This window comes from Medicago sativa, chromosome 3 (assembly GCF_051527215.1).
Source record: "Medicago sativa cultivar Bolivia chromosome 3, Bolivia_mono, whole genome shotgun sequence".
Taxonomy (NCBI): Eukaryota; Viridiplantae; Streptophyta; class Magnoliopsida; order Fabales; family Fabaceae; genus Medicago; species Medicago sativa.
In genome coordinates, this window is record NC_140751.1 from 84,903,295 (window position 1) to 84,915,406 (window position 12,112).

General features: G+C 30.2%; 2 pseudogenes across 1 annotated transcript; both read left to right on the top strand.

The window, feature by feature from the left end:
• Positions 1–646: 646 nt before the first annotated feature.
• Positions 647–3,195, top strand: LOC146941197 (putative indole-3-pyruvate monooxygenase YUCCA10 pseudogene; annotated as a pseudogene).
• A 5,351-nt stretch (positions 3,196–8,546) lies between these two features.
• Positions 8,547–11,360, top strand: LOC146941198 (putative indole-3-pyruvate monooxygenase YUCCA10; annotated as a pseudogene). Its single transcript, XR_015030029.1, has 5 exons — positions 8,547–9,201; positions 9,613–9,846; positions 9,997–10,006; positions 10,762–10,885; positions 11,026–11,360. The product of XR_015030029.1 is annotated as a putative indole-3-pyruvate monooxygenase YUCCA10 (transcript).
• The last annotated feature ends 752 nt before the right edge of the window (positions 11,361–12,112 follow it).

Below are 12,112 nucleotides of genomic sequence, written 5' to 3' on the forward strand. Positions count from 1 at the left end.
AGACTATTTTAATACATCGTACCAAATATAATTAAAATTATAGTTTTCAAAAAGAAAAACTTTACCTAATTATTCAAAAGAAGAAAAAAAGTTACAAGTAAATGGTGATTATGTAAAACAAAACAAAAAAGGTGACGGTTGCAAAACAACTCAAAGTAATATAAAATTATGGGTTTGTCTAATATGAACCTCTCAAAAATTATTTAAAGATGGATCTTCACTGTTTTTACAGAAGAATGACTTTATAATTAGGTTTATTTTTTAACCGAATTCATATTAGACACATCTTAAAACAAATTTTGGTTAAAATCATATATATATATATATATATATATATATATATATATATATATATATATATATATATATATATATATATATATATAGTTCTTCTCGTTGCATTAATGCTTGACAATAGAGAAATCATTATTTTTTCAACAAAAAAACAGAATAAAATTTATTATTATTATTATTTTGGCCAAATTCATTGTATTTAAAAAGACCAAAATAAGGTTCACACTCTCCTGTATGCAACTAACTAAAGCATACGTAGGTGGCTATAAATTCAGGTGCAAACCACATAAAACATAAAACATCTTCCCTAAATAAAACCACATAAAATAACATCAATAAGAAAAACCAAACCATGGAAGTTGAAATTCCTGTTGTGATTGTAGGTGCTGGGCCTGGTGGCTTAGCAACCTCAGCATGTCTTAACAAACATTCAATCTCAAACATTATCTTAGAGAAAGATGATTGTCATGCATCTCTTTGGAGGAAAAGAGCCTATGACCGTTTGAAACTTCACTTGGGCAAAGATTTTTGTAACCTACCTCACATGCCTTTCCCATTTGATTTCCCAACCTTTGTCCCTAGGGTTGATTTCCTTCGTTATTTGGACGATTATGTGACTCAAATGAAGATATGCATCCGGTACAACCGGTATGTCAATGATGCTTCTTTTGATGTCACTAATGGGAAATGGAGGGTTTGTGTGCATGATACTACATTGAATGTTGATGAGATTTATGTTGCTGATTATCTAGTTGTTGCAACCGGAGAAAATTGTGATCCTTACATTCCCATGATAAATGGGCTTGAAAGCTTTGAAGGTATTCACCTTCATTGCAGCAAATATCTGAATGGAAGGCCATGGTATGAAAAAAATGTCTTGGTTGTTGGTAGTGGAAATTTTGGCATGGAGATCGCTTATGATGTCTCTACTTGGGGTGCAAATACCTCCATGGTTATATGAAGTCCCGTAAGCCTTCAATCTCTTCAAAAACAAAAGTTACTAGAAAAAAATGAATTAACCCTAAAAATTCAAGATAAAAATTATGAAATTAGTCTTTCGTTTTGTCATTTCTAACTCTACCGACGGAATCGTAAATAATTTTTATTGTTTTTGTCGTTAATTTTTATCAACAATTCAATTTTTTTAATGTAGCGGTTCTCCGTATTCACTCAATCATTACATTGATAGTATATTTTTTGTAAGATCGACAAGCATAAGAGAGCAAAATTAAGACATACATTTTTTAAAAAAAATCAATTTTTAATAATTGTGTGAATAAATAAATTCAATTTCTTGGTTAGATTCAAATATACCAAATCATATGTTTTTGTATGTTTGCCTTCTAACAAATCTCTATCTCGTTCATTTAGGTACATTATCTTACAAAAGAAATGGTTTACATTGGAATGTCTTTACTGAAATACATAAGTATTGGAAAGATTGACAAGCTCATGGTGTTTATGAGCAAAATGGTGTACGGAGATATGTCTAAGTACGGCTTGGTCGGACCAAAGGAAGGACCCTTTGCCATGAAAAAGAAGGGTGGTCGTACACCTACCATTGATGTTGGTTGCGTCAAAAAGATCAAGAAAGGCAAAGTTAAGGTATATACAATTAAGATTTAGATAATACATTTTAACAATGTATTATATCTGGATTGTTGTCCCGTGAGCTTGGCTAAGCCGGTAAGGACAAAGCATAATATGCATAATATATGCAAGGTCCGCGGTTCAAACCCCGACACCACCAAAAATGGTTCCATCTAATGTTCCATTCTAATAATGTTCCATCTAAGTTAATGTAATGTCTAATGTTCCATCTAAGTTAATGTAATGTTCCATCTAAGTTAGTGGTAAAATTTGTTTAATGTAATGTCTAATGTTCCATCTAAGTTAATGTAATGTTCCATCTAGGTTAATGTTCCATCTAAGTTAGTGGTAAAATTTGTTTAATTTTTTTTTATTGCGTTGTTTAAAGTTTTGTTCCATCTAAGTTAGTGGTAAAATTTGTTTAATTTTTTTTTATTGCGTTGTTTAAGTCGTTTTATTTTATTGTTGTTGATTTTGATGTTGGGTCCGTTATTTTGTAAGACGATATTTTTCGTATACGGGTTTAGGGTTTACCAACAAAAAAAATATGAGGAATGCTAGTGGACACTAGCTCACACACTCTCCTTTAAACACTCTCCTAATGTATGGTTTTAGAAGCCGGTTTTAGAAGCCGGTTAACAAGTAAATTGTTAAAAGAGTGGAAATGTGGCACCATAGATAGAAAGAGTGTTTATGGGAGAGTGTTAAAGTGACCGACCATAACATTCCTCAAAAAATACACTCATTTGAGATTTTACCGCGTTTAAATGTGTGATTCTTTTTACACAAAAAATTCAGATCCATTGATTTTACTCAAGAAATATTATTGATTGATTTGATTGTTATGTATTCAGTGTACCCGACTATTACAAGCATAAAAAAGGGCAGTATCATTGAGTTTGCCGATGGAAAAAGTGGTCAATTTGACGCCATAGTCTTTGCTACCGGATACGTAACGCAACGTGCGTAAGTGGCTTAAGGTGCAATATAATATAATCTTATATAATATAATGTGTAATTAAATACACCAAAATGTAGATTTGAAACAATAATTCATTACTCATTATGTGACATGCAAATATAATGCAGATTACAAAGAACTCGTTCAATGAGAATGGAATGCCTAAAGCACGTTTTCCAAAATCACCGGAAAGGAGAAAATGGAATCTATTGTGCTGGATTCTCACAAAATGGATTACAAGGCATTTCTTTTCGATGCTCGTAAAATTGCAAATGATATCGCTCACCGTTAATGCAATGAAGGAACATGATGCCGAGGCCAATGCCGGAATCAAGTTATTGGATGAATGAGTTTTTATCGCAATATGTTAATTGTCACCGTAAAGTATTATACTACTTTAGTTTAGGGTTTGGAGAGTTGTTTACTCCCTATATGTAGGTCATTGTTGGACTAAATTAAGTAACCAAATTAATGGTGTATTGTTTCTCTAGGCTCTACCCTTTTTATTGTTGTTCTTGATATGCATGTGATTTTATTTTACACTTGATTGTTAGAATATTATATTTAGATATGTTGTTATTGCTCAAGACTATTTTGATATATTTTGAATCACAAATGTTACTATGTTAATTATTATGTTAGTTTTCTCCTTACCAAGACTCTAACTCTAAACTATAACTCATCAACTCTTTTAATCCCTTAGCTCAAATCAGCTACCGTTTTGATTATTGGGTGTCACCGATACTTGCTCAACACATTTAAGTTTAAGAAAATGTTAACAATTGCTCTTAGGCTTTGTTTGCGGGTTTGGAGGGGAGGGGAAGGGAAGACTTTAAAGGGTGGAAAATATGAGGGAAAATGGATAAATCTTTCAATTTTTTTAAAAGAGTATTTTTATAGAGAATGATAAATTAATGCATATGATTACTATATTTTTAATTTTAAAAATAATATAACAACATAGATTAAATTTGAAGAATTCATATAAACCCTCCAATACAATTTTTTAGTTCCCCCAAATGAGGAGGGTTTAATATTATGAAGAAAAGTTAACCCCCCAAAGTCCTCCCCTCCCATTTTCCTCTATTTCTTCCACTTGCTCCTTCCTTTTTTCCCAAGCTTTCCCCTCCCTTCCCCTCCAAACTCGCAAACAAAGCCTTAGAGAATTGCTTAAGTAACTAAAAAGGGTAACTTTTGTTAAGAAATTGATGTAATTATTACGTTATTTTGACTTATATTTTCAAAACAAATTTTCTATTTGTGTATTTTTTTAAAGAATACTCTTAAAACATTCGTTAACTTGACTCGTTTATGAATGTGAATTGAAACTTAATTCACAACCCTAGGAGATAGTTAAGATTTGATATTCTGTTTTTTTAAGCACGAAACATGCGTGCATCATGTTGCATTCCCTCACTGTTGATCATATCTGCATTTTCCTAATCGTTATTCCCTGAATCCTTCAACCTTTATCATTCAAATTAAGTTCGTCATCCCTAGTCAAAAAGTAATGATAGAAAAAGTGAGATAGTTAAAACTGAATCATTGGAGGAAAATAAAAACATCCTATGATGTCAGAGTATATATAATTTAAAAACAATAAATATGTCTCACTTTGTTTAATGACCATCTCCAATGTCAAACTAATTAATAAAGTACGTGTCACGATTTCAAAGAATCGGAATAAGAAAGACATGCAAACTATGACTCAAGCAATCGCTAGGTGGGAAGTGTGTCTATGGACACTTTTTAATGACTTTAAATGTGAAAGCATAACTCAATTGGTAAGGACAATGAATAATAATATATGTAAGGTTTGAAGTTCAAACCCCGACCACCACAAAAATATATGTCGCCGACGCAAAATCGTTTGCGTAGTTCAAAACCCCGACCACCACAAAAATACAAAGGTGACAGCTCGTTCGTAAACCTTTTTAAAAATAGATAAATGTTGCATGTACCTATATATTTTACTAATAAACTAGACATCGTGTTGACTTTATCAACCACATCTATCAAATTTGCAACGTTTACAAGTTTTTTTTTTTTTTTTCATTCTTCTCAAACCAAATACACCAAGGAATTGAAGGCCAAGAAGTTTTCCACAATCTGTTCCAAACAGTAAGCTAGGTGGTCAATTTCAATGTAGGATTTGTTAACTGAATTAGAAAGATAGTAGTATTAATAAGCTTGTTAACATTTGATAAAGTTGGCTCTTTCAAAAAAAAAATTGACAAGGGTTGGTTACAAAAAATAAGTGTGCCCAACGATGTAATGATAAAGAAATAAATACCACCGTGTCTCAGTATATAAACACTAGTAATTTTACCTAAATTAAGAAATGAATAATGCTAGCAACTCTTTCTTAAACACATTCTTTAAAACCTTTTATTAGTTTAAATCATTGTAGGTCAACACTTTCAAAATTGAACCCACACAAAGTGATGGCCATACATTAATTTCATCCTATAAAAGAGTGGATGCTAGAGAGAGTGTTAAAAAGTGAGTGTTGATAACATTCCTCGTTAAGAAATACAATGAGTTATGTAAAAACTATGAGTTACTCCATCCAATTAAAAGGAGTTTCTCTCTTTTCTCATTCTCAAACCCTAGCCGTCACCACCTTTCTTCTACTTCGATCTATCCAAGAGGGTTGATTTATGATAAATTTTGATCCAAAATCACCCCTCCAAATTGTTTTTCATCTTTTTTTAGTTGAATAAGTGATTTGCACATATTTCCAATCTTATTTCCTTTGTTTTTGTGATTTTATCGTCTTTGCACGACTCTATTTGTTTTGATTTCACGTCTTTGTGCAATGTGATTTTGATTTCCCGTCTTAGTGCGTTGTTTATTTGATTCAAAGTTGAGCAAATGCATATTCTATCAATGACTTTGACGTCTTTAATGTTGTAGATCCTTAGACATGAGTATTTCGTAGACTTGAATATAGTTATATTTGTAGGCATATGTATTTTGTCGTTTTATGCTTCTAACATTGATGGTGTGAGTTTGTTCGCAGATTCATCCCTTTTATTTTTTAGCGGTTTTAAATTTGTATTGTATCAAAGTATTATATCAATATAAGTTACTCCATCCATCTCAAATCAAATTACACGACTTATTTACAAAAAAAAAACCTAATAAGACTCATTTTAATTTTCAATACAACACAAATTATATATTTTTTTTAATTGTATCCTTTAATTAATACTAATTGCATCACTATCAATTCAATATTTATCAATTTTCATATTCATTGTATGAGAAATTTTAATATAGACCACCTTCATAAGTGGTCCACCATGGATTCACACTAAAATATGTTAAAACTTCAATGCAGTGGACGTCTTTTTTTTTTTTTTTATGGTAGTAAATATTATTGGTTTTCTTCATTTTTAAAATTGAAATAATGATTAATTGATACTAGTTTGATATAAACAACAAAAAAATAAATATGTAGCTCGTATTAAATCTGACATCAATTGAGTTACCATCTTAACTCGTAAATATGAGAAGGGTTGTGAATTTTTATTTATGATAGTATCATCGACCGTCGTTAGAATTTCGTATAATTTCAAATAGCAATCCACGGTAGACCACTTATGAAGGTGGTCTACCATAGCAATTTTCTTTATGGTAAACACACCATCGAAACCACTCGTTAGCATTTAGCTTAAATATACCACTCCCTCCATTTTAAAATGAATGTCGTTTAAGGTTTTTACACACATATTAAGAAATGCATTAATTAAAAAGAAATAGAGCTGTTATTTTACTAAATTATCCTAATCAACTATTGGTTTGTTTTTCATTAAAGAAAAAATAATACTTTTGAAGTAGTGTATATAGTATTAATCGAAGGGTACAACCGAAAAGAAAAAATTATTATTGCATTGGAAACCGAAAGTGACATTTATTTTAAAACAATTTTTTTTTGCTAAAACGACACTCATTTTAAAACGGAGGGACATTAATGTTTGTTTTTAAAATATATTTTTTCGAAGGAAAGTGTTTATAAAAATATATTTTTTTCTTTTTTTGGTCCAAAATATATTTTTTCTTTAACACGGTCAATTTATGGGTGTAAAAATATATATTGATTTAATATTTTCTAAAAATATTTGCCTAAAACTTCAAGATACCAACCAATTTTTTTAACGATTTGACTGAGATTCTCGGTACATAATAACACACAATCTTCTTGATCGCGGTATATGGTCATGGACTTATTGCGTGCATATGTTTGCATTTTAAATATGTTCTTTTTTGGGCGGATTTAATACTTTTTGTATTTTATTCTCTTCGGGGTCTAGTATATCCTTTGTACTTAATTATGTCTATTAATAAAATATACCTTTCAAGTTAAAAAAAATAAATTAAAAAATTGTTTTTTTGGGTATGTACATTTTGTATTAAACAGGGTATGTACATTGTCTTACAGAAAATGTAGAAATAATCAAGACCTCTATTCAATGAATTGATATAACATTCTTTAAAAAAAAGAAAGAATTGATTTTTTTTTAGAGGAAAAGAAATAATTGATATAACATGTTTTTTTTTGTTTTCAATTGATATAACCCTTGGGCATTTTCCTTAAATATTTCCTTAAAGCTTCTAACCCTTGGGCATTTTCCCGTACGTATCAGTTGACATTCAACATATTGATCAAAGAGTTCTCTCTCCAAAACATGTCTTAAAAATATCCCTGATTAAAAAAAGTAAGAAAATATATAATTTAAAAAAATATATAGCATTTTTTTAATGTTTGATTTGAACGATCTAACATCAGGTGTGTCCTTTGTTCATCTTGAACCCGTGCTAATGAGATTTTTTTTCTTAAAATATTTAGATTTTTATTTAAACTAAAACTTGAAACAAGTGTAGAAATGTATATTTTTACCATTGAGGTGCTAGAAATAAGAGTTTAACCTTGCAAAGTTCAAGTTATTACCCTTATAAAATGATCATTAATGTCATTTTAATTAATAAATAGAAAAGTATCAAAATATTTATTTTGTATTCTTTGAAAAGATATATTCTAATTAAAATATATATATATATATATATATATATTTTAAATTATAGTAAATAATTTATAGAAGATTCCAAAAATAAAAGCCAAAAAAACTATTTTAATACATCGTTCCAAATATAAAAATATTAGTTTTCAAAAAGAAAACTTTACCTAATTAGTCAAAAGAAGAAAAAAATTACAATTAAATGGTGACTATGTAAAACCAAAAAAAAAAAAAAGGTGACCGTTGCAAAACAACCCAAGGTAATAATTATGGGTTTTTTTGTCTACTATGAGCCTCTCAAAAATGATTTAAAGATGGATCTTCACCGTTTTTACAGAAGAATAACTTTATAATTAGGATTATTTTTTAACCGAGTTCATATTAGACACATCTTAAAACAAATTTTGGTTAAAATCATATATATATATAGTTCTTCTCCTGGCATTAATGCTTGACAATAGAGAAATTATTATTTTTGCAACAAAAAAAAACAGAATAAACTTTATTATTATTATTTTTGCCAAATTCATTGTATTTAATTAGTTGTTGACCAAATAATCAAAAAGGAAAAGACTAAAATAAGGTTCACACTCTCCTGTATGCAACTAACTAAAGCATACGTAGTTGGCTATAAATTCAGGTGCAAACCACATAAAACATAAAACATCTTCCCTAAAAAAAAACCACATAAAATAACATCAATAAGAAAAACCAAATTCCATGGAAATTGAAATTCCTGTTGTGATTGTAGGTGCTGGGCCTGGTGGCTTAGCAACCTCAGCATGTCTTAACAAACATTCAATCCCAAACATTGTCTTAGAGAAAGATGATTGCCATGCATCTCTCTGGAGGAAAAGAGCCTATGACCGTTTGAAACTTCACTTGGGCAAAGATTTTTGTGCCCTACCTCACATGCCTTTCCCATCTGATTTCCCAACCTTTGTCCCTAGGGTTGATTTCCTTCGTTATTTGGACGATTATGTGACTCGTATGAAGATCCGCATCCGGTACAACCGGTATGTCAATGATGCTTCTTTTGATGTCACTAATGGGAAATGGAGGGTTTGTGTGCATGATACTACATTGAATGTTGATGAGATTTATGTTGCTGATTATCTAGTTGTTGCAACTGGAGAAAATTGTGATCCTTACATTCCCATGATAAATGGGCTTGAAAGCTTTGAAGGTGAATACCTTCATTGCAGCAAATATCCGAATGGAAGGCCATGGTATGATAAAAATGTCTTGGTTGTTGGTAGTGGAAATTCAGGCATGGAGATCGCTTATGATGTCTCTACTTGGGGTGCAAATACCTCCATGGTTATAAGAAGTCCCGTAAGCCTTCTATCTCTTCAAAAACAAAAGTTACTAGAAAAAATTGAATTAACCCTAAAATTCAAGATAAAAATTATGAAATTAGTCTTTCGTTTTGTCATTTCTAACGTCTTACCGACGGAATCATAAATAATTTTTATTGTTTTTGTCGTTAATTTTTATCAACAATTCAATTTTTTTAACAATAGCGGTTGAAGATTCTTTGTATTCACTCAATCAAGATATTGATAGTCTATTTTTTGTAAGATTGATAAGCGTAAGAGACAAGAAAATTAAGACATACATTTTAAAAAAAATCCATTTTTAATAATTGTGTAAATAAATAAATTCAATTTCTTGGTTAGTATTAAATACACCAAATCATATGCTTTTGTATGTTTGCCTTCTAACAAATCTATGTGGTTCATTTAGGTACATTATCTTACAAAAGAAATGGTGTACATTGGAATGTCTTTGCCGAAATACATAAGTATTGAAAAGATCGACAAGCTCATGGTGTTTATGAGCAAAATGGTGTACGGAGATATGTCTAAGTATGGCTTGGTCGACCAAAGGAAGGACCCTTTGCCATGAAAAAAAAAGGGTGGCCGTACGCCTACCATTGATGTTGGTTGCGTCAAAAAGATCAAGAAAGGCAAAGTTAAGGTATATACAATTAAGATTTAGAAAATACATTTTAACATTGTTTTATATCTAGATTATTCCATCTAAGTAAATGGTAAAAATTGTTTAATTTTTTTTATTGTTTAATTTAAGTCGTTTTATTTTATTGTTGTTGGTTTTGATGTTGGACAGGCGGATCTGTGTGAGGCCGAGTGTGGCTATTGCCACACCAAATTCCAAAGCCTCAGCCCATTCTTTTTTTTATTTTTTTTTATTTTTTTATATGCAGAGTATAATTTTTTTTTGAAATATACAGAGCATAAATATATAATATATATGTTCTATTTCGAAACATAATGTGACATTATTCTTTGGTCTAGTGGCGCGATATTTGTGTTTCGTTTGTGTTTGGTTGTTGTCGGTTCAACCGTTAACTTTTGCGTATTTTTGATAATTTTTTCATGATAATATAAACAACATAAAAAAAAATTTGCAAAAATAAACTTAGTGAGAGTCGAACTTGTGAACTCCAAACAAATTGACTTAATTATCTTCCAATAAGCTATAATGCTTGCAATGTTTTTTTTTTTTTTTTGCAACTTTGATATGTATGTATGTATGTATGTATGTATGTATGTATGTATGTATGTATGTATGTATGTATGTATGTGGTGCGTGCGTGCGTGTGCGTGAATGTGTGCGCGTGCGCGCGCACGAGTTCTAAGATAAGATTTTGTAACTTACGTTGTGCATTATCTATTAATATTTATTTCTCCAAAAATTTAATATTACTTCCTTCAAAAAAAAAATTAGCCCCACTAATAATTCAATCTCGCATCCGCCCCCGATGTTGGATCCTTTATTTTGTAAGATGATATTTTTTGTTATGATATTTTTTAATTCAGATCCATTGATTTTACTCAAGAAATATTATTGATTTGATTGTTATGTATTCAGTGTACCCGGCTATTACAAGCATAAAAAAGGGCAAGTTCATTGAGTTTGCTGATGGAAAAAGTGGTCAATTTGACGTCATAGTCTTTGCTACCGGATACGAAGCAACGTTCGTAAGTGGCTTAAGGTGCAATATAATATAATCTTATATTATTTTTTTTGGTACAAATAATCCTTATATAATATAATGTGTAATTAATTACACCAAAATGTAGATTTGAAACAATAATTCATTACTCATTATGTGACATGCAAATATAATGCAAGGATTACAAAGATCTGTTCAATGAGAATGGAATGCCTAAAGCACGTTTTCCAAATCACCGGAAAGGAGAAAATGGAATCTATTGTGCTGGATTCTCACAAAATGGATTACAAGGCATTTCTTTTGATGCTCAAAAAATTGCAAATGATATCAGTTTCACTGTTAATGCAATGAAGGAACATGATGTTGAGGCCAATGCTGGAATCAAGTTATTGGATGAATGAGCTTTTATCAGTAATATGTTAATTGCACGCTGAAAGTATTATACTACTTGTACTTGCTGCTGCTGGTTTACTTTTAAGTGTATGACTAAGTTATAGTTCCTTGGGAATTTGGTACATGCATGATGAGTCATATGGTTTAGATTTATATGAAAGACAATAAAATGTGTCTAAGTTATGTCATGAAATAAAATGAATGCATTGTATCGAAAAAAATGAATGTACATTTCGTCTCAAAAATAAAATAAATGGAGTCTGTTTTATGTTTCTATGCCCTCTTTTTTTCTTTTTCTTTTTTTCCCTGCGTGCTCAAACTCTTGTTTTTAATTCAATGCTTTTGCCGTAAAAAAGAGAAATATGTGAAAATGGTAAACTAATTGTGAATTTACTATATAAGTGATGTTCATAATGCATAGTATCTACTTATATAGTAAATTCAAAATTAGTTTACCATTTTCACATATTTCTCTTTTTTGTGACCTTTTTGAGATTTACACAAAAGAATTTTGAGCATAATTCTTAGAAATAATGATGCGTTTAATTGACAAATCTATAATAAAATGTTCATTCACTTAGTACCCAATCTTTAATAAAAAAACTAAATACTAATCGGTCTTGGAAATGGTTTTTGACCAAGACAAACAAAGATCATTGTCTTTTCTATGAATGATGTTTGACCCAATAAATTTTTATTTTAGGTTGTAGTTTAATTTCAATCAGTTGGAAGGTATCTTATGTAGTACTTGTTATACTCCCTTTTTTTCCCTTGCGTATTTGTCTGTATATGGATCGTGTACCTCTTGTACGCTCTAATTTACCCTTGCGTATTTGTCTCCATTATGGTTTCTATAATAAATTATAATTCATA